This window comes from Aulostomus chinensis, chromosome 10 (assembly GCF_037954235.1).
Source record: "Aulostomus chinensis isolate RoL2024-O1b breed Wild chromosome 10, RoL_Achi_v1.0, whole genome shotgun sequence".
Classification (NCBI taxonomy): Eukaryota; Metazoa; Chordata; class Actinopteri; order Syngnathiformes; family Aulostomidae; genus Aulostomus; species Aulostomus chinensis.
Window position 1 is genome coordinate 13217019 of NC_141329.1, and position 17386 is coordinate 13234404.

General features: G+C 42.4%; 1 protein-coding gene across 5 annotated transcripts in view; it reads right to left on the minus strand.

The window, feature by feature from the left end:
• fat3a (FAT atypical cadherin 3a) overlaps positions 1–7120 on the minus strand; it is a 214422-nt gene extending 207302 nt beyond the window's left edge. For all 5 annotated transcript variants that reach the window (XM_086216110.1, XM_086216108.1, XM_086216109.1 and 2 more), the window contains exon 1: positions 6988–7120. The gene's annotated coding sequence lies outside the window, so the exon portion shown is untranslated. The remainder of the gene's footprint in view (positions 1–6987) is intronic.
• Positions 7121–17386: the final 10266 nt, after the last annotated feature.

Consider the following 17386-nt stretch of genomic DNA (forward strand, 5'->3'; position numbering starts at 1 on the left):
CCCAAAATAGCTCCAAATGAGTGAGGAGCTATTTTTTTCGCCACCAGGTCCACCTCATTTTCCTCGCGCTCGCTAGTTTTCTCTGCGTCCTCGTCTTCAGCCGTCATCCACGTAACGCGCCTGCCCTCGGCTCCACTAGCTTGTTAGTGTCGGCTATCACCACACACGCCATATGGAGCTGACACCGAACGCGTGGCTAATTTAACAACGTCACATGAGATTGGTTTATTTTCACAACATGTGAAAATGAACTTTTCATCGTGAACACAGGACTTTTGCGATGTGTTAATCGCACATTTTGATATCAAGATGACCATTAAAATTCGATAAATCGCCCAGCCCTAGTTCATACATATTTTTACCAAATCATTTCGACAACATTTCCACATGTTTTAGGTAAATTTTCAGGACCATACGGTCTCTGAAAATCATTTTACATATGAAAAACAAACTCAGAGGTATCCATTTCAAAGTATACCAGCAAACATTTAACTAGAATTATTTACAGGCAGATGACACAGTGGTGCAGTGGTCAGCACTGTCGCCTCACAGCAAGAAGGTTCTGGGTTTGAGTCCCAGCTCGGGCACGGGATCTTTCTGTGTGGAGTCTGCATGTTCTCCCTGTTCCTGTGTGGGTTCTCTCTGGTACTCCAGCTTCCTCCCACAGTCCAAAGACATCAAGAGGGGACGAGGCTGATTGATACTCTAAATTGACTGTAGGTGTGACTGTTAGTGTGAATGGTTGTCTGTCTCTATGTGTTGGCCCTAAGATGGACTGGCGACCTGTCCAGGGTGAACCCCTCCTCTCGCCCAAAAGCTGCTGGGATAGGCTCCAGCCCCCCCACAACCCTTAACAGGAATAAGCGGAAGACAATGGATGGATTGATGTTAATTGATGCACATATAGTCAAACATGAGGATTTTTTGAAGAAATTTTCTATTAGTTTTTCAAAATTTTCAGCCTCTCTTTTAAATTTTCAAATCAAAGCAAAAAAATTAGAGGATACACCAAGAGTATACTTCTTCCTAGTCAATATGAAATCAACACTAGTGGATCTAATGCTTAATCAATTCCAAGTCATCCTAGCAAAATTCATCAAAATCCATCCATTTCTTTTTGAGAAAGCCACAGTTGTAGGCCGGAAAAAAACCTGACCTTCTTAAAAAAAATATTAACGACTATTAACTATCAAAAACTATTGATCCACTAAATCTGCAATTTAATCCTGATCAGCTCCAAATTGCACATTTTATGCCACTGTCTTATTTTGCAATTTAAAAAAAGTGATAAAAGTGAGTCCGCCCCTTTATTTGGATCAAATAAAACAAAACTGAATGGATTCCTCCATGGCCTGTGCCCTTCCCTCCCATTCATCACGTTACAAGAAAATATTTCAAATACTTTTTGATATCGTCTTGCGGACAGACAATAGAAACAAACAGCACTAAAGACATCACCTTCTTGGTGATCGTACAAAACCTGAGTGAGGACTTGATCTGTTTTTTGTTTTTTTTTAAAGGGGAATCTAAGTCAACCCGACCATATTGAGGGCAAAGAATTTAAGTCCTCTACATGTTAAGTAATTTAACATGTAGAGGACTTTTCCCTTTGAATTCATGCAGAACAGGGGCCACTTGAGTCCAATGTTGCCATTCCTAAAGACAATATTGTCATGCTAATGAGCTCAAATGAATCTTGATTTAATTTATTGATGGTTAACTGCCATAACACCTTGACATTTTCTTATGAGGCCATAAGTTAGACGCTTTCCACAGCTCTTCGTATATATGCAGGCAGCATGCTCAGAGCTGAGAGGCAGGCTCACTGTGAGACCAGGCTGTCACACAAGAGAAGCAAAATGGACCGTAGACTTATGAAAATGACAAAGACAGACAATACTGCCGGGCATCTGGGCTGACACAACCACCGCTCAACAGCATTCCAGCAGTCGCTGAGGACAATAGCAGCCGCACACACACACACACACACGCACACGCACACTCACTCACTAACGGCACCAACAGTAGGGAAGAAACACCAGTACACAACACACCATCACCCCCCTCCAGCCTAGATGAAGAGGGAAACCAAAGAAATCCCCCAATACTCTCTCTCTCTCCCTCTCTCTGTCTCTGTCTCTCTCTGTCTCTCTCTCTCTCTCTCTCAGAGTGAGGGGGGGCTGCAGAGTGCTGGCATTTGGCACAAACAGACGCTCACAAAGCCCTTGGGACCCCAGAGATGAAGGAAAAGCGAGGGGGAGGGTGGAGGAGTAGGAGGAGGATAAGGAGGGGTTGCAGTAATGCTATTTCCAAGCAGGCAGCCTGTGGAGTGAGGCGCTTGGGGAGAATGAGAACAAAACTAAAGGAGGGGGGCCTCCACCTCCTCCTCCCCTCTGTGGAGGTCAGTGTGCTTGGCAGGGAGGTCAGCTGCTGCAGGCAGGGGCAGCACAGCACTCCCCTGCAAAATCTCATGCACATGCTGTAACTACACGATGCCGTCAGGATAAAGATAGGCCGAAGGAAGGTGAAGCCATTTAATCATTACAACCCCCTCCCAAGAAATAAAATGGCATTGTGCACTTCTGCAAACTATAGATAGATATTATATGAACATTTCTGAATCCATATCAAGATTCCTGGCGAGTGTCAAGGCGAGAATGTGAATCCATCGATATACTGTATAGTGTGAAAAGTCTACATCTGCACATTTCAAAACCCAACCTATTAAATAGCGGTGGGTTTATTAATTTACTTTGACCTGAAGACCATATGTGGTTGAAACATTCAGTCACAAAACACATTTGTCAACCCCCTACACTCACTTCCCTGCTATATATAGGAGTTTAACAGTTCTCAGTTGTCCTGGGCCCAAGGAGAAATAGTAGAGGGGCCCAGAAGTGAACACTTACTTTTCAATAATCTACAATAATAATTGGTCCAAGTCAGAGTCCAGCAAAAGTGAGACATAAGTTGACCCCATGAAGACTCACTGGCCAAGCATCACTATTTGTACTAACAGAGCACGAGCACACCTGACATCAGCTCACCTCCTTATGGATTAAAACACCACTTTTCCTTCCTCGACAGTATTTTAGGCCTGTTCATACAGCAGATCTGGTCTGTTTCTCTCATCAGGTTGATATCATAACAGGCCTTTTTTTCTGATTTACCAAATACAAACAACATCGCCAACCTTCTAAAAGATACAAATTTTCTCTGGATACACATAGGACTTCAGGTTGAGAAGACTTTCTTGTCACATGTACACTCTGCAACAAAATGTGTCCTCTGCTTTTAACCCATCATCTAAAGAGCAATGAGTGGCCGTGCTCCAGGTCCAACTCAAGATCTTCTGCCAGTGTCTTGTTCAGAGCACCCACAGGAGTATTAATCTAACAGAAATGTCTTTAAACGAGTGCACCCTGAGGAAAACCATGCAGAGAAAATGCCCTAACCCTGCAGAAAGGACCAAGAACGGTCAATACCAAGACCTTCTTCCTGTAAGGCAACAGCGCTATCCAGCAAGTCACCATGCTACAAATGAAATTCAAACCACCACCTCCAAAAGGGACTTTGAAAATCAGATTTCATGTGGTTTTTCAGACTGTCAAAAATCAATTTGAATATGCTTAAATTAGATTTGGGCTGGCAGACTGAAAAAAAGCCTATAGAATTAATAGGAACAAAAAATTATATAAAGCAATCCAATGTTTAGCTCGTATATCCAGTAACCATGAAACTGTTGTAGTAATCCCACGAGGCATGTGTCTGCATCCAAGTCCATCTATATAAAGTGTTGGGTTTTTTTTGCTGCTGACGGGCTCAAATTGTTGACAGCATCCAGATGGAAAGAATCCCAAGAGAGATGTTGATGCTTGGTTTCATCCTGTTTAGTACTATACTACTCGCATATTGAATCATTGTTTATGCAGTTATACTGCCATGGTCAGTTGTACTGATGCCCAGTCAACATTGACTACAGGGTCGACCATCAGCTCTGCTCAGTCTGCTGCTTGTCCTCTGCTCTTAGATCAGTTATCACCAGCAAAATGTTATTCGGTGTAAAGGTTCTCCTATTTGACTGGCAGCAGTCGTTCGGATCAAAATGGTTCCACAGTTAGTGAAAACGTTATCTCTATTGCAATATGGCCAACTGCGCTATTTCAATCTCAGGAAGATTAAAAATTCGGCTTCCTGTGTGTCATAAAAACATTTAAAATTAATGAATGGGGTCCTATAGAGATTTCTTGCATACACATCCTTTTCTACTGACTACATTTCTGTGTAATACAGATCCCAATAAATATCTCACCATTATCATTTTAATTGTTGTATTGTTTTTTTCAGTGAAAAAGGAAATAGTCATGAAAGTACAATGATACTCATGATCACAATATATATATATATATATTTTTTAAAAAAAAAAAATTATTTTTTTTACAAAATCATGTAGCCCTACCTCTAAGAAGATGGTCTAAAGTGCAGCATATGGAAAGGAGGAGGTTTCATGTGCAGCACAGCTACCCTACACTTGTATGCGTCCCCCTCCCCCAAAGGTAGTCTAGGTAGTCATTATTTTGTTACCACAAATTTAGAAATGCACTAAACTCTTCCCCTGGCTTCACTATCTGTCCCTCACATTTAGACTGAGCGGGACTTCTGTTAGACATATATCCATTCCTGGATCCTTTCCATGTTGTCCCATAGAATAACAATGACCAAGCGCAGTGGACGTACTTTGGCCCACACAGACCTCGTGGGATTATTTGCAGCCATTTTTCAGCTGTCATTTATAAATTCCACTCAGCATTGAACCAAATACAAGGGTTTTTTTTGCTCTCTTAATCTTTTTTACATCCAAAATAGGGCCCATGTTTAAATAATGGTAAAATCTATTAAAAAAGTATTGGATGGAACCATGGTATCAGCTGGATTGCTGGGGTGCAAGTCGTTACAAGTTTTCTGACTCTTAGCCAATATCAATACTGACTTTGAAAATAAAAATGTGGTTGATCGCCTTTGGGTTTATTTTATCTGTTTGTTTCTGTCTTGTTTGTTTATGCCAATATTTACGGTGGGTTTGTGGCAGGGATGCACTGATTGTCAGGCTAGGGGCCGGTTTTCAGCATCTTTTCAATATATAAAAAAATATGAAAATCCTATAAACTTGTTTTTTTTAAACAAGATTGACATCTGTAATATTGCCATTGCCCAACTGGTTGTAAAAATATCAGCATTTATTAATAAAAAAAATCCAATGGTCTGCAGACCTCTGGCAAATATTGACCCACACAATATGTGGCCAATATATCAGTGCATCCCCAGCCATTACATCACATTCACAATCAATGGGCCTACATAGCCTGCATGGCATTATAAATATGTGTTATACATCATATCCTGAAATTATCGCATTCTGAGGGAACCGCAAGGGACCAGGAACATGATGCTATGCATAAACAACACAGGATTATTGATCATCCCTTTCACTAATGCATTTTTATGAATAACAGGAACTTAAATAAAAGAACTTTAAGGTAATATAGTAAATACAACTTGTCATCACTACCTTGCTCTGCTCATTACCACATATCTACTCTACAGTATTATAGTGTTCCTTTAAGGGCAGACTGAGCTAAAGAGAAGTAGAGATTAATTTTAAATCCAAATAATGATAAACATCTGGAGATTCTAGTGTGATAACTGGTTACAGTTTAGCCACATCAAGACAGGCCAACACTTCTGTCTCCAGCAGTATTTATTAACCTGGCACTCTAGTGGGCTGGACTGGTTTCCAATCAGCCTGTGAAAGGCGATGAAAGAAAACGAGGTGAGGGGGCGGAAGAGGAGGGGGTGTCAGAGGAGGAGGAGGAGGAGGAGGAGGAGGAGGGGCTGCAACATAGAGCCACAGAGCAAAAATGGACAGCTGTGCAGTTGTTTGGCAACCTGCCTACTGAAAGGTGAGAGAAGGAAGCACACATAACACACACAAACACACACTAGTAGATGACAAATATGCGTGCATGAACATGTGTGTGGTCAATGGACATACAGTACAGCCAGGCACTGACTATCCCCTTCAGACTCATCTGAAGTGACACGCTTCTGCATCCTGATGGCTGCTGCAGAAATTTGACAGTAGAAATGACCCCACCCTGTCAGAGAAGTGATGGGTGCTCACCTTCATGATGCATACTGACTTACAAACACACCAGTGCATCCACACTTGCTCACACTGGAGATCTGTGAGACATTTCAGACCAGCCACAGTTGTTACTTCCATTGGTCTGTCTACTCCAACACATGCACCTCTGAACTCTAACATGCCATCAGCCAGCAGGACCCCCTCTCAATAAGCTGTTGGAGCTCATTATCATAAAGGAAGGTGCGGGAAAGGCCTGCTCTATGAGGCTTTCTGTCTCAAGTGTGTGTGTGTGTGTGTGTGTATCGATAACAGAGATGCACCTGCCACTGTGGGAATTACATAATAAATTCCGCTGATTGGTTCTATTAACTCATAACTGACCAAAAATAAATCACATTTCCTAATGTCAGAAGTAATGCCAGAAGACACCAATGACGATCACACACGGGGATATCTGGAGGGCAGAAGCTGCAGCGACGCGGGGTCCGGACTCCCAGTTGTCCCATGCAGCTGCAGCTCCGCAACTCACCGCTCATCAGCAGTCACCTCTCAACTGTTTCCCTCCACTCAGTCACTCACACACGCACATACGCACATGCACAAACACAAACACACATACACACGCACACCGCTGCAATACCCCAACACTAAGCATTTATAACGGATGCTACAAGACTCAGGTCGCCAACCTCGTCCCTCTCAGTCTTGCAGATACAAAAAAAAAAAAGAAGAAAACGCATCACTGGCTGAGACCCCAGTCCCTTGTATTCACACTGGAAGCACGCCTCTAACTTTGCTCGCGCATCTTTGCAGGGGGATGCGGGTCTATCCGCGGGACTCACCCGGCCATGCTGCAGAATGTCCCGGTGTAAAAGTCCGTCCTACTCCGTAATACCATCCACACCAGCAGAGCCGTTAAACAGTGAGTGACTGTTCGCTGACTGGCCGCTCTGCTCCGCGACGTGTTCTCTCCTCTGCCGCTGCTACCGCTGCTCAGCCGCGCGCTCACGACGGGGCCGGTGCGCGCGCGCAGAGGTGCGCAGGAACAGCGCAGCCTACCGGAGAGTCCACAAATTTGATTCATTACCTGGCTTTTTGAAATTCCATTACATTTACCATTTACTAAACATGCATGTGATGAGCGACTCTCGGCGCAAATTGGGAAATTCGAAACATTTAATTAAACAAGTCCATGCCTGACTAATGTCATTCGATCCGACCTGACCTACCTACACAGTAGATGGGTTCAGGGCTAAAGTAGGCTGCCTTCAAAAATGTATTTGACAAGAGAATAACCAGAGCAGGTGTTGGATCGAATATCTTTTTTGTGATGACTCAATAGCCATATAATGTAAAACTCATCACAAGTCAAAATCTAAAAGTAATACAAAATACAACCCACTGGAGGATTAGCTGGACCATTGCCCAGCACACTGCACAACAAACCCCCATCAGGAAACATAATGCTGTGGTCCAGCTGCACTTGCAGCCCAAGTTTGGCTGTCAACAGTCAAGTTGTCAACATGTCATTCTTTACTTCTTTTGTCTTTGCTAAATAGGACATCTCATTTGTAGCCATGTTGTGTATGGTCAAACAATAACCATTTTTACGTGTCTGACTGTGAAATTTACAAAGATAACGTGCTTGCCTGAACCTGAAATAATCAAAACATGATCCATTTCAGTCAGAAACTAAAATGCTCCATGGAATTACAGTTAAGTAACAGTTAATCTACATTCCCTGTTTGGGATGGAGAGTGACAGGATGGTGTCCGATTCATTTTCACTGAGCCACTGAGCCTTTATTCTGGTCAGTACAGAAGCAGCATTCATCCTCATGGAAACTCTGTTCTGTTTACTCTTTTTGATAACCAACCGTTCTGTTTCCTCTACCTACAAAACAGAATAATGCGTGGTTCTTTTTCACCAAAAATGTTAAAACTGCTATAATCAACTTTTTTTTTTTTTTTTCATAATGACAATGTTTAATGCCAGAGGCCTATTGACTCTGCTGCTCCCCTCAGATTTATTGAATTTCAGCTCATTGTTTTGCTGTCTGGCTGAACAGTAAGAAGACTGACTCACTGCTCTCATATTGTTGTTTGTGGCTGCAGCATGGAGCTGCTCTCTGAAGAAAAAGCGTCAAACGCTACTTGCTCACTTAGCAGATTGCTGGTGAACACATTTTATCGGTAAAATAATACGATATTTTCTTAATTCTCATATAATCCAAAATCAGAGTTACAGTAGTATCAGTATGGGATTTATTTTTGAGTTACCCTACCCACAGCACTGACATCACTTTTTATGATATTGGATAGTCAACTGAAAAAAAAGGCACTAAAGATGTTTTGATCCTCCTCTTACCTTTGACTCTCTCACCTTCCAGGCAAGAGATGGACACACAACACCGGGGCCAAAAACAGTCGCTTTGGAGTAACTGTTGCAAGTATGTCTCTTATAGAGTACACAGACTGAGCACACACGGCCTCTCGAGAGACTCTGGTCAAGACGATTGGACAATGTCACGCTGCTCAAATATAGCAAGAAGATTTAATTACTGCATCATTTGGGGTACCGTTTGGTTGTGAAATAAGATTGTTTGCATCTCTGCAGAGTGTCAATCACTTGAATGTTAATGAATATTCAAAGGAATATGCATGAATGACTTCAATAACATCATACGAATGCTGCATGGGCATATATTGAAATATAATGCTGACTGAAGATTTTAGTCCGTGAGATATATTGGTGATGTTCTTTTCTAATAAGGGCCTGAACACTCACAGCCCTGTTGTTATCTTTTTATTGTTGTGTTAAAGAAATCACTGATCCTTCCTTATTCAATTCCTCCTCTCTCCTCACGCCACCATTCACTTCCTCACGAGGTGATTACAAGTTGGACCCTCCTCACACTTGTTTCATTCTACTCACCTGCTTCCTTGATCCCTTCCCCTTTAAGTAGTGTCTTTTTCCCCTCAACCATTCCTTTGAGAGGCTGGCATGGAATTCTCACAGAGCATCATGAATATTGGTGAGTCAATTTTATTATGCTCTTGATAGTCATGTTATGTTAGTTTTCTGTTATTATTATTTGGCACACAGGCCTTATTATATTCATCCCTTAAATATCCTTAATGCTTCAAGGGTGAAGGGGTGCTGATCACATGTATTGATGTGCATTATTTGTGTCTGTCTTTTATTTGTTTCCTTAAATCATCCAAGTTTCTTTCCAAAGCCATGTGTCGATTTAGTATATCAGTGATTATATAAATAATGAATACACTCTCCTGCACAGTCACTCCATGGCAGCCTGACAGATGCCCCATGACGATAGTCACAGGCTCCAAATATTAAATCCCTATTGTATAATTAAGTTGTGAGGATGGCTTTCCAATATCTGAGGTGATGCATTTTCATTATTCATAGTTTAAAACAAATAAAAACATGGCATTGTGATAAGAGATAACATGTTTACAAGATGTTAAAAAAAATGTAATTATGAATAGTCTAACAAAGTGGGTTTCTCAAATAGATGTAAACATGTGAGACCAACTGAAATTGTGCTTTTCCAAGTCAGATATAGGAATGGCAATTGAATAATTACAGGACGAATATAATTCAATCAGCCCCAAACTGGCCTTGCATTGTGTGCATCTTCTTTAGGCTCCACTGTAGTGTTTAACCCAGAAGTTGAAAAGTCAAGGTGGTATCATCATCATGGGTGCAACTACAGCAAAAAAATACATTGCTGCACTGATAAGGAGACACACTTTAAGCGGTCTAAACTTTAAGAGTGGTCTGTTTTTGTTTTTCTTGTTGTTGTTGTTGTTGTTGTTTTTGTTTTTTTAGTAGTTGAATTTAAGACAACTGCTTGAAAGACACAACTATTGTCACGGATTTATTTGTTTTGATATGTTATGGGAGAAAGCGATTACCACTGCCTGTCAGAGTATCTTGCCACCTACTGTTCTGGAGGTGAACATGCATCTGAACAACTGATTCCATCCATCCATCGTCATCTTCCGCTTATTCCTTACTAGTAAGGGTCGCGGGGGGGCTGGAACCTATCCCAGCGTCAACAGGCGAGAGGCGGGGTTCACCCTGGACAGGTCGCCAGTCCATCGCAGGGCCAACACATATAGACAGACAACCATTCACACTCACAGCCATACGTACGGTCAATTTAGAGAATCAATCAGCCTAGTCCCCTCTTGATGTCTTTGGACTGTGGGAGGAAGCTGGAGTACCAGAGAGAACCCACACAGGAACAGGGAGAACATGGAGACTCCACACAGAAAGATCCCGCGCCTGAGCCGGGACTGGAACCCGGAACCTTCTTGCTGTGAGGCCACAGTGCTGACCACTGCACCACCGTGCAGCCCTGACTGATTCCTCCCTCTTAATGTATGCTAGGACAATGACAGTATCCATTTAAATGGCTGCAATTATGCATGTAAACTAAATGTGGGGGCAGAAGACAAAAGCGTGGCTAAGCAACAGGAATGCTATAAAGCTGCAACATTATTCCAGATTTGAAAATAATTGTAACTCTGGCTTTACGCAGTTAGCCACATTACAACTTGAGTATTGATAATAACACTGAAGGCAGTATACAGCAAATACAAGAGCCCCATTTTAAGCATACAGTATAATGCAAGTGATATTTGTGAAAGCCTCAATCAGTCCCACATTTCTATACATTTCCATATCCTGGAATTTCTCTCCATACATTTTTAGAACTGACATACTTGGAGAATGATTTAAAGGGAACAATCACTTAATCATTTAAAAGAAATAGGTTTGTTAAAGTATAACTTCATCTTGTCAGTTCTGGTCTAAGTTTGGAGTCAGTTCATTATATATAGCCATGAGTTTAATATTATGGAGAGCTGGATGAAATGGATGAAATTATATGTGCAATTTAGGATTTGTTTCATTCTGAAATGTTCCTAAGAGATGGTATAGTTAGACAGAGCCAACTTGCAGAGTGGTAGCTCCATCTCAAAGCTTAATTTACTCTGTGAAAATACAGCAGAGGAAAGCCAAACAGTGGGTGTACTCTGACAGTAATAATGCCTTCAAGTTTGTGCTTGTTATGTTTGCAGGAAAACTGCATTCATCTCATTATTAACCTCTGTACCACAGCTCCCTGCAGGTATTTCCCTTTTGTGAAAGGCTCATTATGCCATGTCCCGGGGCGAACACCCGTACTGCTATATTCAGAGGTATGGTAACTAGCTCCTCTCAAACCATGAATTTGCAAACCCTATAACCACCGTGAACAGGTACAGTTTGACAAAGATGTGACAAAAATTAAGTGAAGCGGGAAATTTACTCAAGCGGAAGTTCCTATTAAGTGTTTTCTTATGCAGTGACATTTCGTGCCAAAGTGCTCTTCCTCAGACTTCACTAGATCATTTACTGAATCCAGCACCCCTTAAGGGATGTGCATGACTTATTTTGTATGAAGAAAAATTATTTAAACCTCAGCCATAAATCATGAACAACATATGATGGCAAAACACTGACGACCATCATATGCTCTTGTTTGTCTGAGTTTGGCCACATTGAGAAAAGACACATCTAGGGTAGCAGGAGCTTTGCACAAGACACTCTTGCACAAGAGGAAAAGCCAACACTAGCCAACCTGCAAACCTCCTACTGCAGAGTAGCACAGGAGACCAGGGGGAAAAAGGGGGCCGGGAAGCAAGCTGTGTTCATTGCCAATCCTTTTTGCTTTGCTAAGCGACTACTCAGAGACAAGTAGAGGTCAACAGATGACTTTAATCTCTTCCTCTGCAGTACCCTGAGAGATATGATGAGGGAACTTAAGTTCAAAATTTATATAGTTCTCACAAGCCCAACAAAAGCAGAGTTTAGTTTCAAGTAGCCATTTTTGAAAATGGTTGAGGAGGTCATCAAGGCAATGTGCTCAGCCTCTTAGGTCAATGGAAACAATTTATATGGGGAACATCACATGTTTTAATATGCATTTTCAAGAACTACATCAGAAAATGTTGTCCAAAAGCAAGATTCAGGAAAAATCCACTTCTTCCCTTACACATCTCCAGTTGGTCCAGAATGCGGCCGCTTGTCTTTTAACTGGAACGTGTAAGAGGGAGCACATCACTCTATTTCTGGCCTCCCTCCACTGGCTGCCCCTGCATTTTATAGTTCATTTTAAGATTCTTTAATTTGTTTTTAAATCCTTAAATGCTCTGGCCGCACCTTACCTCTCTGAGCTGCTTCAACCCAACGCTCCTGCCCGGTGCCTCAGGTCAGCTGACCAGCTGCTCCTGGAGTTACCATGGTCTGAGCAGAAGCTCAGAGGAGACAGAGCTTTTTCTGTTGCTGCTCTCACTTTGTGGAATGACTTACCTCTCCACATGAGACAAGCTCCCTCACTGTCGATTTTTAAAACCTGTCTTAAAACCTACTTTTATTCCTTGGCTTTTGCCACAGCATGAGATGGCATTTGTTTTATTGCTTTTATTGTTTTTTATTTACTATTTATTGATATTCTTGGGTTTTATGTTATTATGTACGGCACTTTGTGTCAGCTGTGGTTGTATTTAAAGTGCTCTGTAAAAAAAAAAAGATGAGTTGAGTAATCCTCTGCTTTAGTACACCAGTGTTCAGTTCCTGTTTTATTTTGTCAGGTCTCCCCTCATGTGTTGTTGTAAGCTTTTCACTTCCTGTCTTTGCTTGTCTCCCACCTTTTTTTTAAACGCTTTACCAGGGTCTATATTTGTAATCAGTCCTTGTTAGTCACAGCCTCGCTCATAGTATCTCTCGCCCTCAGCTCTTTCCCTGCCCTTCTGTTTTCTTTTCTTCCACCTGTTTCTTGTTTTGTCTCTAGCTGAGTGTATTTGAATTTGGTTGTCCAGTCAGTTGTTGTGTCTCTTCATGTCACATCACCTCACCAGTATTCTAGCCTATTTGTTTCCCAGTGTTTTGAGTTTTTGCATTTAGGTTCTCAGTTTAGAATGGTGGTGCAGTGGTCAGCATTGTGGCCTCACAGCAAGAAGGTTCCAGTTTCGAGTCCCAGCTCAGGCACGGGATCTTTCTGTGTGGAGTCTCCATGTTCTCCCTGTGCCTGTGTGGGTTCTCTCCAGGTACTACAGCTTACTCCCACAGTCAGAAAACATGCAAGAAGGGACTAGGTTAATTGAATACTCTAAATTTACTGTAGGCATGGCTGTGAGTGTGAAGGGTTGTTTGTCTATATTCTGGCCCCTGCGATGGCCCTCATCCAGGGTGAACCCTGCCTCTCACCCGAGGGCTGCTGGGATAGGCTCCAGCCCCCCGCGACCCTCAATAGGATAAGTGGTAGAAAAAGAATGGATGATTTTCAGTTTAGCTTTTGTTTTGTGTATTAAATAAATCGGAAGTTGCAACCTATTTCTGCCTCACCTGCTCTCTATGTCTCTGCATTAAGATCCTGCCATCACCATGGCCGCTCATGACAGAAGGATCTAACCAAATCATGGACCCAGCAAAGAGAGGTAAGATGATTGCTCTTTTTGAGTAGTGGAGGGAGGCATAGAAACACTTTTTCCTCAAGTCTGCCTCCCCCCTTCTGGGGAACATGCATGCTATCTACAGAGGTCCTCCTTGAGGTAGGGGAAGAAGGAAGAGGGAGGGACATCATGGCTGACAAAACTGCCCGGCCTTTCCTGGTGCCTGTTCTTGCTGGGATGAGGAAAACACTGCAGCCTTCCCCAGGAACTTTACTTATTCTGGTTGGGTGGAAAAAACAGTTAACATCGATCCATGGCTCAATTGGTGTTAATGAGTGCAAACTAACCATGTTTGTTAATGTCTACATTCGTTGTTCCCAAACTTTGTAAAGTCTTGTAAAACATACAACCACCTGCTGTGTACTCCCTCTGCTTCCACAGATGGCACCAGCACCACCAGTGGCTGGAAATTATGCTAGCTTTATCAGGCACAGTACTAAAAAACCCTGGAGCAGATGTTGAATCAAATTTGTTGTGTTGAAGCAGTTAGGTTTTACACCTCTTTCTATAGTTGGGGGAAGGTTTACTTTATCTTTAAAAATCTCCAAACTGTGGAAACTGATGGAAAAATTTGACTTAACACCATTGATTTTTATGTTTGACCCCAGTTTAGAAATCATGGGTTCAAAAATTCAAGGCAAAAAGTTAAAGTCAATGGATGTATTGTAACTGTGGGCAAAACATGGTTCTATTAAACTGCACTGTATTTCCCAGCCAACCCTATATAGCCTACAGTGTATGATACTTGAAAGACTTTCTGAGATTAGTCTCCAACTTGTGTTTACGAATGGCCCATAAAACAGATGGAAGAGGCATTTCTTCATATCTCATAGAAATTTGGCCAGTAGTTGTTTAGATGTTTGCCAAAGGACTACAGACAGATTGACAGACATGGCCATCATCAGGCCTTGTTACGCCATCTCATAAATCTGAGCTAACAATATAGTTTTATAGCACTCCATCCATTTCTGTTTAAAAAGACTCAGCCTCTCATCTTCTTATTTTCCTCTTCAATCACTTTAACAACAAAGACACAGCACATACTCGGCATGATTTCTTTTATATGACCATTATCCCAGCCAGCCATTTCCAATAAGGATTTATGTACAGCTCAGTCAGTGATCTTGATCTTTAAATAGAACTGCTGGATAACAACATGGCAAAATGAAATGACCTTTGAATCGTATTCTGTCTCCACTATCATTATTTTCAGCAAATGGTGCGGAAAGCCTTGTATTTCCTTGTCATGTTTGACATCAGTGGTTGAATGCTTGCTGAAGCCACAGCAACTGAAAGAGTTCTTTCCCTCCCCGACACTTTCTCTCTCAGTCTGTTATGACAAGTTCAGATGACTCTTTCACTTGTTTTATTTTGGATCCATTCAGTTTATTAAATGTCTCCACTGATTCTTTGTTGGCAAACTGTCCATCAATCCCTGACCTCAATATATCACATTCTGACATGAGGAATGTTATATTATTTACAAGACTAAGTTTAAAAGGAATGCCAGTGGCACTGAGGTTGCAATACCATGGTATTATGATGACATTTACATGCTAACGTTCTCATGATGGGTATGTTTACATGCAGCATTTAGCGTGTAACGCTTCCCATGATCAAACGCATTATCAATTCCAACCAGTCAAATATACTCAGTGACCCTTTTTATGAGCAGGATCACTTCAAATTATGAAGCAGGAGATAGGTATGACCTACTACTATGGTCTGTTCACTTCTTAATTAGTCCTTTACTTTAACCTATAAAAACAATCTATATTTTGTATATAAACAATGTAATTAGGAAGCAGTATTGTGATGTTGGGAATGTGTAGCCATGTTTCTGGTGCAAAACACTTTTTTTTAGCTCTTTGTTGGGTGTTTTTATTAGGAAGTACTTTCAAATACCTTTCTGCCAACCAATCCTAATTGTTTTTGGTTTTTGTGTGTGTGTATTTTTACAAAATATTTCCAAATGTTGTTCCAGCAACAAAAGCAGGTACTTTAGCAAATGTCAAAACATTTTGGGCTGTTTCGTGAGACAAAACTACCTTTTTATGAGACATCTGGAAATTTTCAGAAATCATTTGATGATTTAACATTTATTCTCATATTGTTCTTTGCACCATTGTGCAGTTCAGAAGAATATAAAAATTTAGACTATAGTAACTATAGGCTAGACCCCGAACCGATGCAGCTGGGCTGGATCCGGCTCACTCCCGAGGAGAGGGAGAGATGCTTGGCCGCTAATAAGTGTCTTTACTGTGGTCAATCCGGTCATTTCATTGCTGCTTGCCCTGTTTGGATAAAAAGAGTAGGCACACCCACTGATGAGGAGCGGAGGGTGAGCCTAACCCACTCCTGCCCTTCTAGATCGAACTGTCTCACCGTCCCTGTATCTCTGAGCACTCCTTCAGGCCCCTTACAGCTCCTGGCGCTCATTGACTCAAGGGCGGAGGACAATTTCATTGATGAGCTTTTTGTGTCTCAAGCTAATCCTCCCACAGAATCCCTGGAGAGGCCCATAGTGGTTCGTGCCTTAGACAGAAAGAAGCTGCCGCGTGGGGTCCATCAGTCCCGCCCCCTCGACATCCGGGTATCCAGTAACCACAGTGAAATTCTGTCTTTTAAAATCCTGTCCTCTCCCTCTTCCCCTATAGTCCTGGGTCATCTGTGGCTGGTGCATCATAACCCTCAGATTGACTGGACTGCAGGTAAGATCCTCAAGTGGGGAAATCAATGTTTTCAAACATGTCTGCAGTCTGCTCGTCCTCCTAAGGGAGCAGAGGTTACTCCATCCCCACCTTTCTCCCCTGATCTCTCCGGTGTTCCTCCCATGTACCATAACGTCGCCCCTGTGTTCAGCAAGGAGAGCGCCCTCTCTCTGCCTCCCCATCGGCCCTATGATTGCTCAATTGATCTCATTCCAGACGCACCCCTTCCATCTGGTCAACTCTATAATCTTTCTCGCCCCAAAAGAGAAGCCATGGAGAGATACATCGCTGATTCCCTGACAGCAGGCATCATCAGACCCTCCACCTCCCCACTGGGGGCAGGCTTCTTTTTCGTTAGCAAAAAAGACAAAACACACCATCCCTGTATCGATTTCCGTGGCCTCAATCAGATCACCATCCCCAATAATTATCCCTTGCCCCTCATGACATCTGCCTTTGAACTTTTGCATGGTCCATTCTGTTCATTCATGGTCCAGGACTTCATTCACCATTTCTGTTTTGTATATTTAGATGACATTCTTATCTTTTCCTGATCCATCAGGTCCATCTCCACTGCTGTCGCCGCATCTGGAAACAGGCCCGCACCACTCTGCTGCGCTCAGAGCAGAGGGACCGCAGACTGGCTGACCGACGCCGCATCCCTGCTCCGTCGTACATCCCAGGTCAGAGTGTTTGGCTGTCTTCATAAAACATTCCACTCGAGGCTCACTCCCGCAAACTATCCCCTTGTTTCTTGGGTCCCTTTATCATAGACTCACTGATAAATCCGGTGTCAGTGAAACTCCACTTTCCCCCCTCCCTACATATCCACCCTGTTTTTCATGTGTCCCAACTTAAGCCTGTCTCCACCAGTCCTCGTACTGCACCTTAGTTGCTGCTTTGAGTTCCTTTGTTTGTACTTTGCCTCTCGGGACTATTAAATACTGCTTTTGAACACTCCGTGCCTCTGTCTGCTATTGGTCTGTTCCTCACCTCCACCTCGTGAC